The 25,107-nt window shown below is 36.8% G+C and overlaps 2 pseudogenes; one reads left to right on the top strand and one right to left on the bottom strand.

Annotated features, from left to right (window-relative positions):
* The first annotated feature begins 8,176 nt into the window (after positions 1–8,176).
* Positions 8,177–10,905, top strand: LOC145559742 (pentatricopeptide repeat-containing protein At1g03540 pseudogene; annotated as a pseudogene).
* Positions 10,906–13,466: 2,561 nt separating this feature from the next.
* On the bottom strand, positions 13,467–16,866 carry LOC145558513 (pentatricopeptide repeat-containing protein At1g73710 pseudogene; annotated as a pseudogene).
* Positions 16,867–25,107: the final 8,241 nt, after the last annotated feature.

Below are 25,107 nucleotides of genomic sequence, written 5' to 3'. Positions count from 1 at the left end.
CCTCCTCCACACACCAAACAAACACCAATTAAATCACCAACACCACCGTCACCTCCCATTTCGCCACCAAACCGCCAGCAATACCACCTCAATTCGACCCCCGCAACACCAATTAAACCACCAGCCCTTCACCCACAATCAACCATCCAAATCACCACCAAATTACTTACCTCATAGCCGCGCAACTCATACCATCTCAAGCCTCAAATGCGGGCGCACAACCCTGTCAGAAAGCGCACGAAATTGAGTCCAAAATCAGATTCGAGGTAGAAGCTTTGCGCGACCTGTGTGCGTCTTCTGTGCGGGCGCGCAATTGTGGGTCAATCACGAGCTTTTCACGTGATTTTTAATGAAAATTGGATGGCCACGATAGATGATGATGATGTTGATTTACAGTGGTGATTATGATTGCTGGTGATGAAAGAGTAGAAGCAGCCAAATTCGAAAGAGAAGATGAAGGGGGGAGTCTGATTTGATTTTCGTGGGTTTGGACGGTTTAGTGGGGGTTTTGGGGGTTTTTCATTTTCCTTTCCTTTTATTTTATTTTTTTTTAGTTTAGTTTTTTTTGGTTTTTAGTTTAGTATTTTAATTGTTTTAGTTTAGTTTTTATTTCTTTTTAATTTCTTTTATATTATTTTAGCTTGTATTATAAATACCCTCTTTGGGTTATTTTCTAAGGGGGGAATCAAACAACATTTTATTTTAGATAGATTAGATTAGTTTAGCTTTTATTTTCTCTCTCTTAGGGTTAGGAGTAGTGTAGAGAGAGAAAGCTTGGATTTCCATGGAGTTTTTGAGAGGTTAAAGAAGCAACTTTGTGGAACTTCTTCTCATCTATTCAATGAGCATTTTCTAACTTTCTCTCATCTTTATTTCTTGCTTAATTCTTAGTTTTTGCTTTTTGTTAATTTGAGTAGATTAATTAGTTTATTTGTTTAATCTTGTTTTTATTCTTATTTTACCTTGTTTTCCATGTCCTTCTTCATTATGTTAGCTTAGATTTTGTTCTAGGGAAATGGATGAAGGTTATGTTAATAAATTGAATGATTGATTGTGATTAGTATGGAATTGTTTCTTGATTATTGTGTATGGATGATGCTTTTATGTATTAGAATCTTTCTAGCTAATTGATTCTATGTTCTTAATTGTGCTTTCAATCGATTGTGCGAGAGTGAGTTGGTTGAGAGCCCTAATTTCTTCCATACCTTTGCTAGGCTAGTTGCACGAGAGTGAATTAATTTAGTAGGATAATTAACATGCTTAATTGCGCGAGAGTGAGTTAAATGTGTTGATTGTTCCTAATCAAGGTCATTATCATCTAATTGTATAATGTTATTGAATGTATTGATGTAATTTGATTCCACTTTCCCTAGTTTTAGTTATTTGTTCTTAGTTGTGTTTAGTTGAACCTCTATCTTTCTCACAAGCTTTCCTACTAGTCTAGTTAGCACAAATTGATACACTTAGTCCTTTTGGGTTCGACCCTTTACTTGCTACTAACTAGTTTAGTGTAGGTTTAGGTATTATAAATTTCTAATTTGATTAGGGTGGTAGTTTAACGACCTATCCTATCCCGATCAAATTTTGGCCCCGTTGCCGGGGACTAAGGCGTTCATTAGTTTGTGTTGATTAGATTAGCTAGGTTCTTGTATATAATTTGATTTTTGTTTGCTTTTCTTTGTTCTTTGTATAAAAATGGCATGCTTATCTTTTCCTCAATTTGATGGTGAACCCTTCTATGCTTACTTTGAAAGACTAGATGGTTTTCTTAGTTACCATGGGTGTTCTCTTAGTAATGCTTGTGGTATAGCTTATTGGGGCATGAATGAGTATACTAGGGGAATGGTTGAGGACATGAATAATGGTAGATTTTGTCATTTGTCTATGCATGATGCTTGGGAGTTCTTCACATGGTTTGCTAGGGATTCTTTTGATAGAGAACCTCATGTTTCTTGCTTTGATTCTCAATGCCAAGATTCTTTTAATTTTTGCATGAATTCTCTTGATACTTCTTATGTGCCTTGTGACAATCCAAGTATGAAAATTGACACCTTTCCCCCTTATGCTCATTTTGATGAGGTTTGTGCTAATTTTGATGATGTGCAATTTGACTTTGATCATGAACCTCAACCCAATAACATTGATGCCCAAATTCTTTCTCAAATGCAATATCTCACCCAAAAACTCCAAGAGCTTCAAGAGGAACAAAAATTGAGAGAAGTGAGGCTTGCCCAAGTGATGATTGCTTTGGTTGATGTAAATGGATGTGAGGCACCTCATTTGGAGTGTGAGAGTGTTTTTGAGAATGATGTGGGCCAAGGGTGTGAAGGTGAGGGGAGATTTTCTTGTGATGAGAGGATTTTTGAGGATTTTGATCCTTTTCATTCCCCATTTGAGCTTGAATGCCATCCTTCCCCTTTTTCACCCCCTTTGAGAGCTTCCCTTTGTGAGGATGTGAGTGAGTCATCTTCATGTTTGAATGAGGGAGTTCATGAGGATGATGATGATGAGTTTGAGCAATCAAGAGAGATTGAGAGTCCCTTGAGTGATGGTGGAAGAGTTGTGAATGAAGAAAATGTTGATTTTGAGGTTTCCAACCCCCTTCCCCATCTTGATGAGTCTACCTTGCATGTTGGTGACCCTTCTATCCATGAGTCTTTGGACTCATTTGAGGTTATGGCTAGTATGTTCATTGAAGGTGTAACAAATCATTATAGCCTCTTGAGAGAGTTCATTGGCAATGCTTAATGGGAAAGGGATGAGTTTGAGAGAAACCTTTATCCTTTCATGCATGGCTTAGAGACTCTAGGCTTTGAGGATCTTGAGGGAGTTGTTGTTCATCGTTGTGATAGAGAGGAGGATGAGGTTGTTTCTATTGGAGAGTTTTTGTTTGAGGGAGATGTGAGTCATGAGTGTTCTTTTGAGGATTCTATGATTGATTTTCATGCCCTCATTGGTGATGTGAGGCTTTGTGAGACCATTGTTTCTCCTCCCCTTCCTCATGTCCCTTTCTCAAGGAAATTTGACCACATCTCCTACTATCACATGTTCCTCCCTTCTTTTGTCAAAGAGCCTATTGAGGACCCTCTCTTGTTTGATGAGACTCTTCCTTCACATCCTCCCATTATTGAGGAAATGGGTGATTGTGCCACCCAAAAAGATTTTGAGGAGGCTTTGCCTTTTTATTCTTTTTCTTATTCTTCTTCTTCTTTTTCTTCTTATTTTCTTGATTTTTCTTTTGATTTTTCTTCTTTCTTATGGCATCTTCCTCCTCATTTACGTGCAATAATCTTGTTGCACGTCCTCCTCCCGTCATTTGCCTACTTGTTATCATATGAAATGTGTAGTAGTGCATTTGATAAGCTCTTGCGTTCGTTGCAATATTATTTACTAGAGCGGTCTCGCTTGGACGTTAAACAAGCCTTTCTCGGGAAGTAACCCGAGGTTTTTATTGCTTTCATTTTCCTTTCTTTTTAGATTATATTTTCTCTCATGGAAATGTTTGTGTTCCTTTTGCTAAGTACATGAATTGATATACACTTATGCATTGGTTTGGATCAAGAATCAAGGAAGTTTGATGCCTATTTTTGCTAGCATATGGAAATCGAGATTCAATTCAAAAGGAAATCGGCTTTGAAAGGAGATCATATTGACTCATCAAAGTATTGAGTCAAATATTTCTGATTTTTTCATTGCCATGGAACTCCTCCTCAAGAAGACTCCAAGCTTATTTTGCTAATGAGGCTCTCTGATCTTAGGGAAGATTGTGTCAGAACATAATTGATGATGTGAGATAAGGCTATAGCATCCTTCATTTCATCATCACTTATCTTCTTTAATTGTGCTTCTGTGTACCGCACTCCTTGTTTTCATACAAAACCAATTTCCACAATCTCCCATAAAGCACTTGCTTTTAGAAAAAGCTTCATTTTTATGCAATAATAATCATAATTCTCTCCTGTGAAAATAGGAGGTGCTGGCATAGAAGTTGTGGAAGAGGTTGACGTTGAAGCCATACTTCAACTGCTCAGTTTCTTCTTCTTACCTTCTGGGTTTTTTTTTTCCAGGCCCTTAAGATTATAAGGCTCCTAATACCGATTGTTAGAGTAAGCTGGAAAAGTGTATGTAGAAAAAAAAGTAGAAAGATTGCTTATGTTATGTTGATATGTACGAGAGTACATTATACAGGGGAGAGGGATGCCTTATACATTATTGTGATGCAATGAAGAGTCACAACTTTTGGCATTTCAACTAATCTTAATAACTCTAGTACATTCAAGTTTATTCACTAATTGTTGAACACTAAAAGTCTCATTTACTAACAATATAGCTACTAAGGGCAAGGGAAAGTGCAGCAGTAAGGATAAGGGGAAGGGCAAGAGTAAGGGTAAGGATAAGGGAAATATTAAGGGTAAGGGGGAAGGGAGGTGTTCTGATCTTGATTATGAAATCAGGACAGAAAAAGATAAAGGGAGTGAGTCTGATAATCCTTTGCAAGAAGAAGATCTAGTGGAACATGTTGATGAAGATTTGTTTATTGCGGGTTTAAGGGAGGAAATTCTAGAAGGAGTTAACACTTCACTAGGGAAAGCAACTAAAATTTTAACAAGATTCACTAAGGGTTCAGCAAAAGCTTAATAAAGACCTTGAGGGTGGGTTAAATTTGGATGATGAGCTTGAATAAGATTCAGAAGAACTTGGCAGCCTAGATGGGTCAGATGACGAGGTGAACATCTGTCCTGTATTTAATGCAGAAACTGATTTCTACTATCCAATTAGGTTGAGATTGGGTTTAAGGTTTGCATTTGTTGAGATCTTCAGAAAAGCACTCAGGCATCATGTAGATGAGAACAAGTATGATTACTACTATCTTCATAATGGCAAGAAAGTAGTCACCACTTACTATAAGCAAAGGTGCAAGTACCCTTGGGATCCTAAAATATTAAAGAAGCAAGCTTGTACTTTTGGATAAGTACTTTGTGACTTCAAAGTTTTAGGGAAAAATAAAAGGTTAGAAGACACATTTATGATCACAAGAATGAGGCTCAAGCACACCTGTAGAACTGATGAAAGGAATAGGAAGGTTTCTGCACAATTTTTGGTTGAAAAATACTTTGAAGATTGGAGAAGTGACCTAGATTGGCATCTCACAAAGGGTTTTGGTGAGAGAGTGTTGAGGGAGACATGATTGTTCCGTGGTTAGTACAGATTACGTATGCTAGGGCAAGAGCAAAGCTAATGTTGTATGGTGATGGGGTGGACCAGTGTAAGGCTGTTTGGGACTATGTTGGTGCCATTAAGAAGAAAAATTAGGGGAGTATGGCCATATGTATGTGTTACAACATAGAGAGGCCACCACTAATTTTTCAAAGGATGTTCATTTGCTTGAAACATGTCATGGAAGGGTTTCAAATGGGTTATAGGCCATTGATAGGATTAGATGGGTGTCATCTAACTGGAGCATATCCAGGAATTTGTTTGGTTGTTGTAGCATCTGATGGGAACAACAACATTTATCCCCTTGCTTGGGGTGTTGTTGAGGTAGAGAAGACATATTCATGGATATGGTTTCTAGACTTATTGGCTTCTGCCCTTGGCACAATTGATGGGCATGGTTATACTTTCATGTCAGGTAGGCAGAAAGTAAGCATGTCATTGCTCTCTCACCCTTTTATTTCTACACTTTTTTTCCAGTTCGCTTAGTTAACCCTAATCTATTGTTGAATTCTACACGGAGTACTACTTGAAGCATTTAGAGCAGTTGTGCCAAAAGCTAAAGTTAGATTCTTTTGGAGACATATCTGGAACAACTTTAAGAAAAAATGGAATGGACTTGCATACAAGGAGTTGTTATGGCAAGCTGCTAAAGCAACAACCAAGGTATGACATCTAACTGTGACAAGTTTGATGGTTCATTTTTGACTCATTGTATAACAATCATTTAGATTAAATTTGGAAACTTATTTGTATTAGTTGATATGTGATTGTCTTGGATCAAATTCTAATGCTTAATATATATATATATATATATATATATATATATATATATATATATATATACTTATTGCATCTTGCTTACATGGTTGCTATTCCACCTCAATGTTGGAGTAGACATGCTTTCTCTACCAATCCTAAGTATAAAATGTTACTGAACAATATGTGTGAGAGTTTCAACAATGTATTGAGACAAGCTAGGAACAAGCCTATTTTAACACATATGGAGTGGATGAGAAGGTATGTGATGCAAAGAAACTGTCAAAAGAGGGAAGGAGTGCAAGCAATGACTGGTAGGTTTATGCCATATGCGAAAAACAGTTTGATTGGGCTAAGAGAATAAGAAAGTACAACATTGTGACTAGAAGCACTGAGGAGCTATTTGAGGTTGAGAACAACACTAATAGGTTTCTAGTTGATCTTGGGGCACACATATGTGCAACTGGCAATTAACTAGAAATCCTTGCCATCATGGTTATACTTGCATCTTGTACATGAGAAGTGTCTAAAAGTGTTATGTTGATGATGTGTACTCCAAGAACAGATATAGAGCTACATATGATCTAGTGATACCTCCCATGCTCCTTACCCAGAACCTATTCGTCCACTATTCAGGATGATGCCAGGAAGGCCTTCAAAGAATAAGAGAAAAAAAAAAAACAGGCAGAGGAAGATGCTGAGAAGGCTGTTGAAGAAGCTCATCAACAGTTGAGGTTGGGTGGGAACCCTAGGAAATGTTCCAATTGCCAAGCAATTTGGTCACAACAGCAAAACTTGCAAGAATAAGTATGTTGACCCACCATCTCCAGAACCAAATAACAAGGGAGGTAAGCTATTCTCAACTGGCCCTTGGGTTATTTAAGACAGGTAGGATAGAGCACAAGGGAAAGTGAAGGGAAAGGCAACTAATAAACAGGTATAACCTTTACCTTTTACTTATAAATGTGTTGTTGTCAAATTCAATTCTTGATTTTGTTTCTTTGATGTTATAGCAGCAACAATCAACAACAAAACAAGCAACTCAGGATGATGTGGTGGATATCTCTTCTCAAGCTTTAAACAGTACCTTTATAGGCCCCTCACAACACCCAAGTAGCTTAAGCCGTTATGTAGGAAATTAGGTCATTTTATACAATTGTAGTCTTTGGAATTTCAGTGAACTTATGACTTTTGTCATTTACAAATTTGTTGTCCCTAATTTATAATGCAAGTTATTGACAATACATTCATCAGATTTGTTAGAATTTGCAACTTTTGAAATTAGTAATTCACTTTTGTAACAACAATTAACTACTTTTATGTATGGTTTTAAGGATGTGATTATTGATGCAATATGTCTATATCCATCTATGCTACAGTTTTAAGCATCAAGACACACAAAATAAGCATAAATATGTCAATCATCTTTCTTTTCTTTCAAACCAAAACTGTTACAACTATTTTTGGTCTTAGCATACCCTACATAACTAACTTCACCAACATCACTAACAACAGCACAAACTACGTCCTAATAACAACATAAACCAGCTCCCAACAACAACACAACCTACTTAACAAAACATCATACAAACCCAATGACAATAACAAGTAAGCTAATGCATAAAACAACCCCTAAATCTGCAGCAGTGTGCCTCATTTTCAGCATCACATATTGAGTGTTCATCTTCCTTGCATTACGATTCACATCAGCAATTTGTTTCTTCAAAATATCATTCTAGCTGCCCCAAAATTAAGTCCCTTTGCCAAATTGTCATTTCTTCATTATACCACACAAAATGAGTGCATCCTCTTGTATTGTTCTACGCATCACAGTTTGGACAAGCTATCAACCTCCTACCAGGGTTTTCTTTGGTCTAGGAATTCATAATTGAAGCGTTCAACCCACACTTGCATTTCCAACCCACTGACCTTGTTCCCTTAAACATCTCCTTGTCACCATTACAAAGTCAACAACAAAAACAGAAACTTCAATCACTTATTATGTTTAAATCATAGTTTAATTCAAAGAAGTATACAATAGCCCTAAATTTGTTAATCAAAATTGCAATAAAAAAACCCTATATTGCGAATTCCATAAAATTCGTTAAACCCTGGAATTCAAAAACAGTTAGACAATATGTTTGATAGCGAAATTAAACAAATTGATAATTTACCTGAATCGATTTGAGTATAGATGGGAAGTATCAGTCGTCAATTTGGAGAAATACCTTTAATTTGGAGAGATTTGGAGAGATTTCACAAATGCTCAATTTTCTGAACAAGGGGAAGTGAGTGAAAGAGGGAGGTTTAGTTATGTTAGTTTAGGGGGGGTAACCATGGGTTAGTTCTTTTTTATTTTTCTTCTATTTTTAGGTGATTAAATTGCTTAACCATGGGTTTAACGTGGGTTTGTGACGTCATCAAGGACTTAAAGTGGAGGTTTGTAGTAATTTAAATTTGTCATAAGTTTTTTTTATTTCGCGGTAGTAATTTTTAAAATCGCTTTAATATGCGGTAGTAATTGACAAATTTTCCCAAATTTTCCAAATGAATTACGGCAACTTTGATCGATCCAATTAGGCACTTACCTTTACGGCTTCACTCTTCGTAGTTCGTACCTCTGGCCCTCTGTGTTTAACCAAAAAAATAAAAATAAAAGAATAAAATAAATTGTTGAAATACAAAACTCCCTCCATCTTCGCATAGTGAAATTGGTGATAATTCCATGAAATTGTTGATCAACTGCAATCACACCTCTCTCCGATCATCCCACGTATCTCAAATCCTATCATTCTGCAAATCAGGCGCATTGTTCGAATCTCTCAATCTCCTAAACACCATTAATTCAGCAGAAATCAGCTCAGATGTAAGACCCTTAATTTATGCTTCTCTTCTACAAACAGCAACCAAAATCAAGTGTTTCAATCATGGCTTACAACTCCATTGTTACGTCACAAAATCTGGTCTTATTGCAAACAGTCTTGTGGGTAATAGCTTATTATCTTTGTATTTCAAATTGGGCGGGAATTTGAATTTGGCAACAAAATTGTTTAATGAATTGGGTACAAAAGATGTGATTTCTTGGACTTCAATGATTTCTGGATATGTAAGGGTGAAACCCCAGAAATCGATTGGATATTTTTGGGCTATGTTAGATGATGGTATTGAGGCTAATGCTTTTACTTTGTCGGCTGGAATTAAGGCGTGTTCTGAAATTAGGGATGTTAGGCTTGGTAGATGCTTTCATGGGGTTGTTTTCCGAGGCGGGTTTGAGTTAAATGATGTAATTGCTAGTGCGTTGATGGATATGTATGGGAAGAATGGGTGTTTGATGTATGCGCGCAATGTGTTTGATAAATTGTCTGTACCAGATCCTGTTTGTTGGTCTTCGATAATTTCGGCTTTGATAAAGAGTGATTTGTATGAGGAGGGTTTGGCATACTTTTATGTTATGCAAACGGAGTATAAGGTGGTGCCAGATGAGTTTACGTATGGGTCAATTTTGTCAGCTTGTGGGAACTTAGAGAGATTGAAGCAAGGGAAAGAGGTTCATGCCAGGGTCATCACAGCTGGGCTTTGTGGAAATGTAGTGGCAGAGAGTAGCCTGGTAGATATGTATGGGAAATGTGGGCAAATGGGACATTCTCAACGCGTTTTTGATAGAATGAGGAAAAGGAATGCGGTGTCTTGGTGTGCCTTGTTAAATGGCTACTGTCAAAATGGGTTATTTGAGTCTGTTGTTAAGATTTTCAGGATGATGGAGGATCCTGATCTTTACAGTTTCGGAACCCTTATCCGGGCCTGCGCAGGTTTGGCTGCTGTAAAACAGGGAAGAGAGGTTCATTGTCAGTATATAAGGAAGGGCATGAGAGGACATGTTATTATTGAATCTGCTTTAGTTGATCTCTATGCAAAATGTGGGTGCGTTGATTATGCGCAGAGATTGTTTATGCAGATGCCTAACAGAAATTTGATCTCTTGGAACTCAATGATAAGTGGTTTTGCACAGAATGGTAGAGGTCTTGAAGCAATCGAGTTATTTAATAAAATGGTTCAAGAGGGTGTTCAGCCTGATTACATAAGCTTTCTTAGTGTCATCTTTGCTTGTAGTCACGCTGGCTTGGTTGAGCAGGGGCAGGAGTATTTTTTCTCTATGACTGAAGTATATGGAATCAAACCTGGAACCGAGCATTGCAATTGCATGGTGGACCTTTTAGGTCGAGCTGGGTTGATAAACGAAGCTGAAAATTTGATTGAGAAAGCTGAGTGCAAAGACTCTTTTTCTCTGTGGCCAGCTCTTCTAGGTGCTTGTACAACCAACAAAAATTCAGCTGCTGTGGAGCAAATTGCGCTGAAAATGATGGAACTGGAACCTAAAAACCATCTAAGTTATGTGCACCTTATCAACGTTTACAGATGTAATGGTCGTTGGAATGATGCATTAAAGATAAGGAAGTTGATGGACGATAGAGGAGCAGAAAAGTTGCCTGGCAAGAGTTGGGTTGATAATGCATTTGGGTTAGTTTAGATTGCTGAATGGAGAGTTTACGAAGGTGACACAAAAGAGAAGCTCTAAAGTTTCTTGGAAAGTGTTGGGCTGACAACAGATCTGAATTTTTTCAGATCGGTGATAATTATATGAAATCTACCATCATTGGAGGGTGTATAAACTACTCATATAACAAAGAAACTGGAAGTGATAAAGTGATTAACACATTTGATGGAAACTGAATTTGCTCTGAGTCCACTGTTATTATGCAGATTGACTTCTGTAACATTTGTTGTTTCCGATTTCCATGTATTTTGTTGATTGGATTTAGGATATAATGTACTTCCTATGAGCATGCAATCCTGGGCTGTTTATTCGTACCTGTCCGTCTTAATCTTTTACTTCAAGTAAAAAGACGAGCAAGCTATATTACTGCAACTTAGATACTTGTGTCAGGCACATAAACTCGAAGAAAAGAATCCATGTATTCAGTCCAATTGAAGTATCAAGTTTTTATACCCATGTCAAGTGTTGAGGATCCTGCACCGATACCTGAGATAAAGAATAGCCCGATCGAGTAACATAGCAAGCAAGTAGGTCAATAGTTCTGGCAGAATTGTAGAACCACTCAGCAGAAAATTGTAGTAACACCGTACATAGGATCATATTTTTGTAATAGTACCTTGTCGCCCTTCTGGTAAATTGAGCCTGGAACTCCAAACCTGTGTGCTGTGTCCAAGCTTCTTATCTTTTGTATGGCGAACACTGCAATTTCACAGAAGCTATTCCTCTGCAATCTTGCAATGATGCAATTAGCCAATTACCAATCAATTTGCTTTCTGTCTATGTTACCTTGCAGATTACTCTGTTGTATTCTGTTACAATAATAAATACTCCCTCTGTTTTTAAATATTTGCTCCACTTTCCTTTTTCGGCCGTTTTTAAATACTTGCCTCATTTCCTTATTTGGAAAGCTTTTACAATATTTAACTAATTTCTCTCACCTAGTAGACCCACCCCATATTTTCTCTCTTCCCATCCTCTCCACTACTTTTGCTTTTTACAATAATTTCTCACCTAGTGGATCCATCACATTTTTTTACTCCTCCAATCCTCTCAACTACTTTTGTTTTTTAAAATTTTTTATTCTTCCACTTACCCACTACCTCCATATATTATTATTTTCTCCCATTAAACTCCGCGCTTGGAGAAATGAAGCAAGTATTTAAAAAACGGAGGGAGTAGCTTTAAAATATTAATCAATGAGCAACGATGAAAATAGCTCTAGTTGTAAAACGTATGTCGTGCAACAAGGTAAAGGGGGATTTCAGTGGACTTCAAAGAAAGTTGCAAAGAAATATAGTTGTGGCTGTTTACACAAATTTCGAGTCTAAATAAATAAAGACGGGAAATAAAGTAACAAATGAATTTATATTAATATTTGATTTTTTTGGTTACAATCTCTGTATAAAAAGTTTATAATAAACTAAATTCTCTGATTCTGTTCCGCAGCTTGACGATGACACGTGTGTGACACCTGTAGGTTGACGTTTGATGACGTCGACTTGAGTTTGAATGCCGGGTGACGTTTGATAATGTCAACCTGTATTCAAGGGTTTTGTTTGAAGACACCTAAACGAGGGCTTTGAAGCTTAGTCCTGTTCAAATGTGTTTGAGTGTATCTGAACAAGTCGGCACGAGTTTAATATGCTTGTTGACTTACTTCAGAGAGAATTCCGTTTGAGTTTTATGAGCTCTTGGAATAATGATTTCTGGATCCCTTCAACTGATTTTGGAATGGTGTATTTATAGGAGACGAGAATTCCTTGAGTGGACTTAGTAGGTTTGGGCCTAACCCATTTTATAGGAGATGAGAAGTCTTTTAACCTGGTCCATTTAATTTATTTTTTTTACCCGAATCGTATTTAATTAATTCAGATTATTTATTTGGGTGGGCCAAAATTATTTAAAATTTCCGTGTCTACAGTGGCTATACAAGAACAATACTCCAAAATAACTTGTTTTGATATTGTATCACTCCTAATGGTAGATTGCTTTATTCAAAACTGTATTACTCTTGATGATATGTTTAGATTGCTCTGAGCAAAGTCATGACGTCATTCTGTAGTCAGAAAAACTGAAACAGGAAACCTATTCAATGGGAAGGGAGCAAGATTAGTTGAAACAAGGAATGTTAATGAAATTAGATTCCCAGATTATATATTATGACCAAAATAAAGAAAGAAGAGACATGGTAATTCAAGCCAATCATGCTGCCTGATCATAAGAATGATTTGAAATTTAAAGCAGTCAATATGATAGTCTATCTTGCATTACAAACCTATATTATAATTACAGAGTTAGTTAATGAGCTTTTTTCAAAACCTCAATCCTCAACTCTCCTGAGTTAAACGTTTTTTTTTTTTTTTTTTTTTTTTTTTTTTTTTTTTTTTTTTGTTTGTTTTTTTTTTTTTTTTAATAACCTACCATTAAGTAACTTCCATCATTTTTTTTCCATCTTTCCTAAGGAGTACTCCCTCCGTTTTTAAATACTGATTTCATTTCTCTTGGACATGCATGCCGATGTTAAACTCTGATCGCTAATATCTTTAATTATCAATAAGTATAAATTCTAACAATTAAAAATTAATAATCTATTCATTGAGATGATTCCAACACGTACCCACAAGACTATATTTTTTCTTATGTATAAATCATAAACATTAGTCAAAGTAGGACAAATGAATAGTGCAAAAAATAGAAATGGAGCAAGTATTTAAAACGGAGGGAGTATTATTTTTTTTATTTTTCTAAATATACATGTTACATGTATACCCTGCGCTAGAAGCTTAGAACGGATACACTCTAGTAAAAGTAAAACACAAGTACTAATTTATATTAATTGCGCCTTATCTATATTATAATTACATAGTCAGAGGTTTCTCCAAAACCTCAATCCTCAACTCTCCTGAGTTTTTTTTTTACGGATACACTCTAGTAAAAGTAAAACACAAGTACTAATTTATATTAATTGGGCCTTAATCACAATAAACCATACTTATCCACAATGCCATGACTTGCACGCTACAGCATCGATATTACGGAGGACTACATTTACAGAATCACTACAAACCTACAAAGTCTACTACTACTTTTACAAGCAGAGTTCACCATTACTAAATTTACTACAAAAAATGTTATACAAAAGATCTGACAGTTGGAGCGGAAAAAGGGGGGAGGAGGAACTGATCATACTGCACATGTTTAACCAACTCTCAAGTATTCTGCTAGGCAATACATCTACACAGTAAAAATCCAAGGGGAGCTATCAATCCATACAAAATGTTTTAAGCTGTCAATATTCAGGCTTCTTCCTCAGAATCCAGTTCAATTTCCGACTCAGAATTCAAGTCAAAACCAAATTTCATCTCTTGGCTTACCAGTTCAGCAAGATCAGGTCTGTTAGCATTTTTATAAGCGTTTACAATGGCATTGACTAAGGATTCATTAACCTCAATCTCTTGATATTTCAGCTGACCATAAATCCGTTTGACTCCCTCAACCATATTGGATTTCCCATAACAATTCACAAGATTGATATAAGTAACAACATCAGGTCTAAACCCCTCATCTTGCATCCTCATAAAAAGATTCAAAGCCTTATCAGTATTTCCGCATGCTGCATAAGCATATATAGCTGCATTGTATGCAAAAGAATCAAGGTTTATGGCTTCATTAAATGCTTCACAAAATTCAATTGCAAAAGAATGCAACCCCACGACTGAGAAAACACATGCGATGACAGCTTCACTTGCCCAAGGTTTACCTTCTTGGTAAGATGCTTCTAACTGATGGATTGCTTCACTGGGCATCCCACCCTTTTTCAGTATTGTGAATAATACTTTAAAGGTACTAGCTTCAGGCAAGAATTTTCGAGCAACCATTTCATATAGCAGTTCACCGCAGTCAGCTAGCTGGCCATTTGTTGCATAGCATGCCATTACCTTGGTAATTGAAGCACAATCAGTGACTAAACCAGCTCGTTTCATTTCTTCAGCAACTTCAGAAGCTTCATCAAGCATCCCCATGTTCTTGTATAAGTTCATTATAAGAGCAAATGTTATACCATCTGCCTGGCTTTTTAGTCGCACATTATCAAATATAGCTTTAGCTTCAGAAACGATACCAAGATTAGCATACAGACTGATCATACTATTTGAAGCAACTATATCAGGACCACCCTCTAATCGTTTCAATGACTCGTACATCTCTTTGGCCCCCTTTAGGTAACCTACCTTGCTATATGCCTTAATAAGGGACGTCAAGATGATTTGGTTTTCAGGAATCCCATCACCTCTCATCATTCTGTAGTAGTATAAAGCTTCTTTAGTTCTACCAGCTTCGGCAAATCCATTGATTAAAACCCCATAAACAACTTCATTCGGTTTTAAACCATCGTTAATCATTTCTTGGAAGGTACTGATGGCATCAGATAACAGTCCTAGGCGTGCATAGCAAGCAATCACAGCAGAAAAAGTCTGCACATGTGGCTTCAATCCAGCATCCTGCATTTGGATCAAAACTTCCTTAGCTTGATCCAACAGATCACCTCCTGCAAACATTTGTATAATAGAATTATAAGTGCATTCATCTGGCCATGTTCCATAATTCCTCATGCTCTTGAAAACTGAAAAGGCCTTCTCATAAAGCTTTGCCTTGCCAAATGCTTTGATGAGCACATTGTATTCGGAAACATCTTTCTTTGCTCCTTTAACATCTCTTTTTGCATAGAAAATGTCCTCAGCTTCAGCACACATTCCTATCTCAGCATACACATCCATAATTGCTGCATATGTCTTTGATGACAATCCTCCATCTACCAGACACTTCTCAAAAAAAGTTCTTGCCTGCTCAAGCAGGCCTTGATTCACATACATCTTTACGATACCTGGTATGGAATGCTCATCAATATGTTTTTTACATCTCTCAATCTCACTAATCACAACTTCTGCTTCTTTAATCATCTGTCTCTCACACAAAATATGGAGCACAGCTCTTTGCGTCACCGCATCAGGGAAAAGATCAACCTTTCTGATCTTATGGTACCATTGCAGGGCAGCAACAACATTTCCAGCTTGAGCATGAAGAGAAAGTAATGTATTATATGTTTTTGTATCTGGTTTAGTTCCCCTTTCTTCCATCTTCTCAAACAACGCCTCAGCCTCGGATAGATGTCCATGACTTCCACAAGTGTGAATAAGAGTATTGAATGTGATTGTATCAGGTGCCACCCCTGATTTTAACATTTCAGAGAACACACCAGCTGCATCATCCAAACGTCCAGCCTTGCTGTATAAATCAATCATGGTATTATAAGTAGCCGTAAGTTGAGGCTTTCTAACAGTATTTTCCATCTCAAAATTCTCCTCCTTTGAAGGCGAATACCTTCCTCCAATCTTAAACAGTTCTGTTGACAAGAAATGCTTCAAACTTAGAGATTTCAGCTTAGATTGCGACTGAATATCATTCAAATCATCAAAATCGAGACCTTGAAACTCAATCTTTCCATCACACCAGTCCTTATAAAACCTATCTGCCCTATCAAATTCACCAGCGTCTTTCAACACCTTAACAATCGTACTCATTGTCACTTCATCCGGATAAACACCTCGAACCCTCATATGCTTAATCCACAAAAGAGACTCCTCCACAAGACCAGCTTTCCCATACACATCAACAAGCATACTATAAGTATTATTTGTTGGCATAACGCCGTCTCTAGCCATTTCAATCCAACAATGCCTCAACTCATCCCATCTCTGAGCTCTACCGAGCATTCGCAACACAACATTGTAATGAATAACATTAGGCACATAGTCCTTTTGTGACCTAATCCAATCAAAAATCATCACAACTCTCTCCCAACTACTTTGCTCTTTCAAAATCACAGTCAATTCCTTGGGACTCAACTTACCCACATACAAATTAAGGGTTTTCTCAATATCTTCTTCAGAATTTAAAGACCTTAAAATAGAAGGTAAAGTACCCCCATATTTCTTCTTTTTACCATTAACAAATTTTGAGGTTTCCAAGTGTGACACCAATGTATTTGAAACACAATTAAGCTTAAACCTAAACCCCAAATGAAACCAGGCCCTTCCCTGAGATAGGGCAGGTGGGGCGGCCACTCTAGGCCAAAGGACTTGAGGCCTAATATCATAGTTAAATCCTAACATTAAAGGGTTCTGTAATACATTAGCAACCAAATTTGATTGTGAAATTGATATGATGACTACAAAATGAAACAACAGCTTACCTCTGAAGCTGCTTCAATGGAGAATACAAGTACTTCAATGGAGAAATGAGAGAGAGGAGGACGAGGGCAGTGCTATGTTCATCCGTTTTTTTTTTTTCGACCGAGCAAATTCAATGGGTTGGTGCCTTATATATTAAAAAAAAAGCCATAACCCAACCCAGTTATACTCCCTCCGTCCCCGATAGATAGTCACTTGTGCTAAAAAGTCACCGGATTTAAGGAGAAATAAAGAAAGTATATTGAAAAAGTAAATTTAAATTGAGTATGCAAAAAAATAGAGAGTGAAAGTAATTAAAATATATGGGAAAGTAACATTTACATGGGAAAGTTAGATTTGCACAAATATTTTTGCAAATGTTAGAGAATTTTGGTAAAAAAATAATATTAATGGTACTTGAAAAAAGCAAATGTGACTAACATTTTAAGTCACCAAAAATGACAAAAGTGACTATCAATCGAGGACGGAGGGAGTATAATGGGTCAAATCAGTCTAATAAGTAAATGAGAAAAATTGTCAAAAATAATACAAACTTTGAGCGGTCCGCTAAAAACAAGTCAACCTTTTAATTATTTCTAAATAATATAAACTTTGAGAGATATCCGCTTTAAACAAGTTATTTTACCTAAGACTTATTTAGCCGGTTAATTTTTTTTATTTAACTTATAAACTTATTTAATAGTTTTAAAAAAATAATACAATGTCACGTGTTTCATATAACTTGTTCATGAGGTAACTAATCGATTTTAACTTGTTTAAAGCGGATACCCCTCAAAATTTGTATTATTAAAAAAGGAAAAATGGAAAATAAAAATCCAACCTTTGCACTTTTTCCTCCTATAAATCCAACCTTTATTTTATTCCTTGAAAATCCAACCTTTATACCCCATCTTCTCCAATAAATCCATTTGACCTTTAACCTGTTAAACAGGTTTTTTTTTTTTTTTTTTTTTAATTATCTCACTTTTCCTTCTCACTCCTCCTTCTTTCTCCTATCTCCTCAAGAACTGAAACAACATAACCAACACGCACCTCCGCCACCTCCGCCACCACCTCTGCCACCACTTACCCCACCCTACCCAAACCCAGAACCGAAACCCTTCTCCCACTCCTATCTAGGCTCGAAACCACAACCCAGACTCGATTAAACCTGCGATTGGCTCTGATTTCGGATTGGGATAGGTGCGTATATTTGGGGATTTGTTGGGCTGTGATTGGCGGCTGTAGTTTGGGGCAGCAGTTTGGTGGTCGATTGTTGGCTAATATCGGGCTGAAATTGGTCGTTAGTTGCTGCAATTGTGCCGATTATATTGTTGTTGGCGAGTTGATGTTGTTGTTAGCGAGTTGATGTTGTTGGTGAAGGTAAATTGGTGGTTAGTGTGTGGCATTGTGGTTGTGTTGTTGGTGTCGTGTGGTGGCGAGCAAGGTGGATGTGGATTGGTGATTAATGGGAACGCTGCAGCGTGAGGTTGGAGTTGGAGGGTGGTGCAGTTGTGATTGTTTCGGGGCAGCTGAACGGAGATTGGAAATGGGGTTGTTAGGTGTTCCGGTGACAGGTGGCTGGTGGGCGGTGGGGATGGGGTGGTCAGGGAAGGTGGTCTGGGTTTCTAATTTTTTTTGCTTTTTTTTAAAAAAATTTTTTCTTTTAATTATTTTTATTTTTTAATAATTAAAAAAATAATCGACCTATAATGGCTGACACGTGGCATATAACTTACAAAAATCGGTCATCAACAGGTAATGGATTTGTTGGAGAAGGTGGGGTATAAAGGTTGGATTTTTAAGGAATAAAATGAAGGTTGGATTTGTAGAAGGAAAAAGTGCAAAGATTGGATTTTTCTTTTTCATTTTTTCAATAAAAAAAATTAAAATTTTGACTTGTTTTTGGCGGATTGCTCAAAATTTGTATAATTTTTGATAATTTTTCCTAAGTAAATGGGGTGATTATATATCCCTACACTCTATAACATCCAATCATGCATTATTGCCTACACCCCCATTATACGGCGCCGTATAACCCCCACTACCCCCTACACATTTATCCACGCTGCCATCCCACTTTCTCTAAATATCAAGAATTCAAAGTCACCACCATCTAGGGATGACAATTTAATCCGAGTTCGATTTGAATCCGATCCGATCCGAAGGAAAAAATCCGATTTGAATCTGTTTAAAATTAGTCCGAATCCGAATCCGATAAAATAGATCTGAATCCGAATAGGAGGTGGATCGGACTTGGACCCTACGCAAAGCCCGACGGAGTCCGATCCGAGTCCGAATCCGAAAGTATAAGCATATGCTCTATAACTTGGGACAATTATTTGCTGTTTTGTAACAAAATTTTGTTATGTAACTTAGTTTATAATTTAAATATGTTATGTTTATCCTTTAATTGGTATGACAATACAAGCAATTATAGGTATATGACATTACAAAAAAATATATATATAAAAAAATATTCGGATCATGTCGGAGGTCCGTATAAACGTACCGAATTTGGATCCGAAAATTACGAGTCGGATCAGATCCGGACTCGAATTTTTCGGATTCGGACTCGGATTCGTATCCAAGTCCAGGGTCCGTTTATTAAACGGATCGGATTCGGATTTAGCCACATCCGACCCGAATTTGATCCGTTGCCATTCCTACCACCATCATAATCATCAAGGCTCATCAACTCATCTCCTATCCTCCTTTTTTTTTTTTTCTTTGTGGCTACCATTGTATCAGTGGCGTGGTGATGATGCCCAAATTGTTCTATGGTTTGTAGAATGATTTTTTTTTTAAAAAAAAAAAAATAACTTACATTATACTCCCTCTGTGTTTTTTTAAGTGTTACACTTTTTATTTCCGGCCGTGTTTTTTTAAGTGTTACACTTCCTTTTTTGGCAAAAAGCTACATTTTTATTCTCTCATGGTTCCCACCCAAACCCATTACTACTTTTTTATATCTTTCCTCTCACATTCATTACTTTTCAAAAAACTATTAACCCCACTATCTTTCTTTTACAATTTTTTTAATACTCCAACTATCTCACTTATCTCTTATTATATTTAAGTCAATTAAATTGCCTAAACTATGTGCTGATCAAAGTGTAACACTTTAAAAAACACGGAGGGAGTAATATAAGATTTTTATGTATATTGCTAGGGTGTGTCTGAATATAGATATTTCTAAACCTGTCCCTTGTACTCTCTCTATGCATATTGGTGAGCAAAACAAAAAAAAAATTTATCTTTCTTATGAGGGAGTTCATAAAGACTGCCCCTTGTGTGGAAATAAAGACCACACCTTGAAGGCTTATCTAAAAAAGCCTACTTCTTCTCTTGAGCTCATAGTGGCTCAGCTTCAGGCTAGCAATCTGGACCACTGGGGTGAACAAGCTCCTCTACCTCACTCTAACTGGATACATGTCAAGCCACAACGTGCTAGACCTACATTCTTCAACAGGGGTGAAAAAGTAGGAGAGGTGCTTTTACAAGCCATTTTTCTAGGTTCAACAACACTGCCTACTCTCCTAATCCTAACCCTACCAACTAATATCAGTCCCCTTCTTCTTCTAATCATGGGCATGTAGCTACTGTCCCAATCAGCAATGCTTTTGCTTCTTTGGGTGAGTTTCATGTTTCCACAGGGAAAAAAATTACTCTTAATCCTCCTGTTCCAGAAAAAGAAACTTTTGTTGATGATTAGGATGATCTAGATGAGGCTTTCTTCAATGCTTTAGGGGTTATCCACCATAGCCCTAAGATAAATTTCAATGCTGATATGACTGCTTCTCCTTCATGTGACACGAAAATTCTAAAAGAAGGAAACGTGATGATGGGGATGTGGGTTCCCCTACTTCTGTTATGAATTATGATTAAGTCTCTATGCTATGTGTGTTGCCTTTTGGGTATGAGATTTCAGCTACTAGCTCTTTATTTTACTCTTTTCGTATGTAATTTATATTTTCTTTTCATTATCTATTTCATATTAAGGATCAGCCTATGTTTTCTTGCTAACTATCATGCTCATCCTTCCTTTTGTAATTGCTATATCTTTAAGTTAATGCAACTTCTCTATTTAGTTTACCCTCTCTTGCATTACCGGATTATGTTCTCTGTCATTTTGCAATTTACTTTTACTGCTACTATGGTACTACTAAGTGCATTCCATTGGAATATTATTTATTTAACATTATCTTTGCTCTTATTTCTTTTGCACAATAATGGGTTATCCCCTTGGTATTTGAGGTTTTATGAATCTCAAGCTTTGCGCCCTCTTTTAATACGTTCAGCTAGTCGTCCTATGTTGGGTTTGGTTACAGGTTGTATTGAGTTTTACTGTTGCTATTCTATGCTTCCTTGCTGGCAGTGGCAAAGGACCCTTCTTCTCTTTACTCCCCTTTATTGCCACACCAGGTTCTCTTGGTCTAGGAGGCTAATTGCAAGAGTTTTGAGGGGAGCTTCCCTTTGTTGTTGCCCTTGGATGCCTTGTCCCAAGGATGTGACCTGGGCTATATTTTCCCATGGGACTGAGGGCCTTTCTATATGTTGTGTCTCTTGTACTAATGCCTGATTATTCTAGTGATTTTTTTATATGATTTATGTATAGAGTGGTGCACTTATGTATTTTGCTCTTTTTGGCACTGGTCATGCCAAATATAGAGGTGGATTGTTGCAAAATTCTGCTGGGAAGAAGCTTTCGACTTAATGTTCTTCTTTCTTCGCACTTCTTGAAATTTTTATTGTGTCTTATTTTATTTTTCTCACGAAAATGTATATTTGTAATAGTTTATATTATAGAATTGGGGCTTCAAACCCCCAATGGAATCGAGTGCTTGACACTCGCGATGAATCTAATTTGGCAAAGGCCCTCTTACATGATCACACATCATCATTATGAAAATTCTATGCTAGAATATACGAGGTGGGAAAAGACCCGAGTGTAGGGAATTATTTCAAGCATCCAACACTTGAGCCCCACTGTGATCATACACTTAAGTATGGTGGCATCCAAAGGGAAGGAAGCTAGAGTAAAAGAGTCGCCAACAAGTTTTAGGAACTTGTAAACCGTTCACAGGGTGAAGGTTACACCCCCTTCACGATCTATGAGATTGCTAACTTCATAGTGGTCTGGAACCATGACTGGATATTCGGGGATGAAGGTACAAATTCAACCTAAAAGAGATTGAACCTGCCCTAAAAATAGGCCTCTACTTTATTCTTCCCATATTCATGTGCGCTTTCTAACTAACATACAATTATTAATCCTAAACCTGTTTAATCTATGTTGGTTGAATGTTAATGCACAAATAGATCTATTATTGGCGATCACTTGAATTAAAATCATATTAGCCTAAGTAAAATTATTAATTATTTTATTAAGTGTGATTACAAGTAAAAATTCCCTTTAAACCTGCAAGAGAGGGCGTGATCAAGCAATAACAATAATATGCAACGAACCATCATCATAATTGTTGATCTTAAGTTTTGATGATGACTCAAGGAACCTAAGCAAACCCATAAGGGCTTTAACTTTTGTCTATTAGCTTTGATGTACTTGACAGGTTCTTATATGCAACGAAGTTCTAGAGTCATAATGGAGCATGGAACAAGGTCTAAGGATGAGCTATGGATGAGCATAGAAGACAATCAGAAGCCAAGTTCCTTGAGTGAGGAACTGAAGCTCCAGAGTCGAAGCTTCACTGTGTTCCAAGGAGTCTATTGTATCTTTATTATTTATTTTAGGCTTCTTGTATATATGTTAAGTACATTGTTAATTGATAGGATTTAAGTGGATTTAATTTCAGTTTATAAAGATTTTATTTTCCTTATTTTAACAAGATTTAATTTTATTTCGGAAAATTATCTTTTAAATAAAAATATCTTATTTATTAAAAGATTTTCTGTTCTGATTTTATCCTAACATTTTGGAAAATCTGACTTGGTAAAACTATTTTTAAAACGGCTTTTTACTTGGTCAAGGAGGTTGAGAAAATAAAGGAACCACTTCCTTATTGTGTGCTTCAGCTTGCTGCCTAAGCATCCACGAACTGCACTTCCTTATTTCATGGAAGTTGTGGTGTAGTGGGAGTTAAGGCAAACGTAAGGTTTTCAACTTCTTTCCTCCTGTATAAATAGGATTAGTTTTCTGTTTTGAAAAATACACTTGAGCATTACAATTCTTAGATTTCTAAAAGAGTCAAAAATCCACTTAAGTCCTTGAGTGTCGTTGTACTTAGCATCTTAGAAGTTTTATCTTGAGTTGTATTGGGGTAGAGTTTGGGTAAACTCTAGAGTGTGTAATTGCTTTGAGTGAAGCAAGGAGAAAGAGAGAGATTCGAGAGCTTAACTGATTGAGGGATCAGTTGAGGGGGAACTTAAGTTCGTTGAGGAACTTGAGTTTAGAGTCTTAATTTGTAATAGGTTGTTTGCCCTATTATTATTAAGAGTTGAGTTTAAAATCCCTTGTGGTCGTGGTTTTTCTTCTTGATTAGGGCCAAGAAGTTTTCCACGTAAAATCTTTCTTGCACTTTAAAGTTTTTGTTTAAGTTTCTTTAAGAATTCCGCAAAAATTACCATAGTTCCTCCACAATACAATTCACCCCCCCTCTTGTATTGTTCATTCGAGTCAAAAATTGGTATCAGAGCTAGTTCCTCGAAGAAATCAGGAAACCCTGACGAGTTAAGTTCCTGGAATCAAGATGAACAATCATGAGAAACTGGAAGAAGGTTACTCTACGCAGCGTCCTCCTATGTTCAATGGGAAATTCTACACCTATTGGAAGAACAGGATGGAGATTTTTATCAAAGCCGACAACTACCAGGTTTGGAGAGTGATCGAAGTTGGTGATTTCGAAATTACCAAAACTACTGGTGAAAATGAGGTAGTACCTAAACCCATGTCTGAATTTGATAAGGAAGATTTTGAGAAAATGGAAATTAATGCACTTGCCGTTAAATTACTTCATTGTGGTCTTGGACCCCATGAACACAACCGTGTTATGGGTTGTAAAAATGCTAAAGAAATTTGGGATTTACTTCAAGTTACTCATGAAGGAACTAACGAAGTGAAACGCTCTAAAATTGACTTGCTTATGTCAAAGTATGAACGGTTTGAAATGCAACCAAAAGAATCAATTCAGGAAATGTTAACTAGATTTACTAACATTATTAATGAGCTTGTTTCTCTTGGAAAGAAAATCCCTATTGATGAGCAGGTCAGAAAAGTTCTAAGAAGCCTCCCTCAATATGAGAGATGGAGAGCCAAGGTAACAGCCTTACAAGAAACAAAGGACTTCACAAAGTTCAATATTGAGCAACTTGTTGGTTCCCTCATGACTCATGAGTTGCACCTAGGAACAAGCAACAGTGAAGGAAACCGAGGAAAAGGCTTGGCTCTCAAAGCTGGAGATCAAGAAGACTCTGAAGTCGATGAAGAAGAGGCTGATATGCTGGTGAGAAGGTTCAAAAGAATGTTCAACCGAAACAACAAGTCAAGGAACTTCACCAAGAAACCCTCTACTTCAAAAGCTGACTCTGGTTGTCACAAATGTGGATCTCTAGAACACTTTATTCGTGAGTGTCCACTTTGGGATAAAGAGAAAGGTAAAGGGAAGGCAAAGGAACAAGTTAAGAGCAACTATAACAAAACTCCTTTCAACAAAACAGACATTAGGAAGGCTATGATTGCTGCATGGGGAGATTCTGAAAGTGAGGATGAAGAGGAACAACCTGAAGAAGAAACAGCTCATCTGTGTCTGATGGCCAAACGTGATGAAAAGGCTTACAATGATGAGCTTGCTAAAGAGGTATTCCTTGATCCAAATATGCTTAAGACTTATACTAAAGATGCTCTCATTGATTTAGTGTTTGAATTGGAAGATGACTGGACTCACACTAGTATTCGTCTAGGTGAATGTCAAAGAGCTCTCAAAGTCTGCAAGGAACACAGTACGTGGATTGAGAATCAACGAACTGATGTTCAGAGTAGATTTTTTGAACTTTTTGACAAGAATCTTCTCTTAAAAGAAATGAATGAAAAACTCAAGTTTGAAAATATCATGGTTAATGTAGAATTGACTCAATATAAACTTGCTAGTGCTGAAGTGTCTCCAAGTTCCTCCTCTGAATCTTTGCCTAAATATAATGAGGATTTTGAAAAATTAAAATATAATCTTGACGAGTTAAGTGGATTGAGAATGCTCAAACCAAAAGAACTGAAGGTCTAGGATTCATACGTTCTAAACATAAGGGTAAGAAAAAATATGTAGACCTGCCTAGTTATAAAGTATGTACCTTCTGTGGTAAAAATGGTCATCTTGTTGCTACTTGCAACAAGAAGGA

The sequence above is a fragment of the Chenopodium album genome, chromosome 9 (genome assembly GCF_948465745.1).
Source record: "Chenopodium album chromosome 9, dcCheAlbu1.1, whole genome shotgun sequence".
In the NCBI taxonomy this organism is placed as follows: domain Eukaryota; kingdom Viridiplantae; phylum Streptophyta; class Magnoliopsida; order Caryophyllales; family Amaranthaceae; genus Chenopodium; species Chenopodium album.
The sequence above is the reverse complement of the archived record's forward strand: the minus strand, read 5'-3'. Positions and strand labels throughout refer to the sequence as shown.